Source organism: Nannospalax galili, unplaced genomic scaffold, assembly GCF_000622305.1.
Source record: "Nannospalax galili isolate Female #2095 unplaced genomic scaffold, S.galili_v1.0 scaffold23, whole genome shotgun sequence".
Taxonomy (NCBI): domain Eukaryota; kingdom Metazoa; phylum Chordata; class Mammalia; order Rodentia; family Spalacidae; genus Nannospalax; species Nannospalax galili.
Genome location: NW_008350771.1, coordinates 1,368,794 through 1,369,693, shown reverse-complemented (window position 1 = coordinate 1,369,693; position 900 = coordinate 1,368,794).

Sequence of the window (900 nt, the reverse complement as noted above, 5' to 3'; positions counted from 1 at the left end):
TTGTCTGCCTGTCTTTTCTATACTTTCCCTTTGGTTGCGGCCATCTGATCTGTTTTTTGTCGCTGGAATGCTAGCAAGGCAACCTGGAGGATTCGAGAGACATCCCCATCCTTGTCGGGGTGGGTGTTCCCCACTGGACACCCCACTAGGACACTAGTCCATCTGAAACCTCAGAGGACCTTGCGACCCTGTTGGGACACGTGAGTCCTATCTGGACGGTCTTTGGCACAATCGAGCCAGGGAATCCACACAGCCGAGAGTCCAGACCATCTGAAAGCCGCGGTAGTTTGATTTGGGCCCTCTCTCTGTCTGTGTCATTCTTGTGTCTTGTGATCTTCATTCTAATTTCTTTGTTGATGAAATGGACAGGACTGATAAATACTATGGGCAACACCCCATCTTCCCCTCTAGATCTTACACTAGTCCACTGGGGGGACGTTAAGACAATTGCCATAACAATAGTGTAGATGTAAAGAAAAAAAATGGACAACTTTATGTTCGGTTGATTGGCCCTCCTTCAATGTTGGATGGCCCCCTGAAGGGACTTTTAACCTGAGTTTGATTTCAAGGGTAGAGGACCACGTCTTCTGCCCACGGACTGGCCACCAGGACCAGATCCCATACATTGTGACCTGGCGAGGCCTCATCGAACAACCCAATGGCCCCCCCCACCTGGGTCAAGTCCTTCCTTCCCCTGATTAATCCAACTGCTCCCCCTCTACCTCTGCAGGTCCTCCCTCTCAGACCAAAGGTGGAAGAGAAACCCATTCTCCAGGGAGGCACAGAGAACGACATCTTTCCCCTGCCCTACTCCCCTCAGATGGGTGTCCTGCCAATGGCACCACAAGTGCAGGCCCTGCCTCCTAACCCTGAGGAGCCACCATCGCTTCCACAGGGACC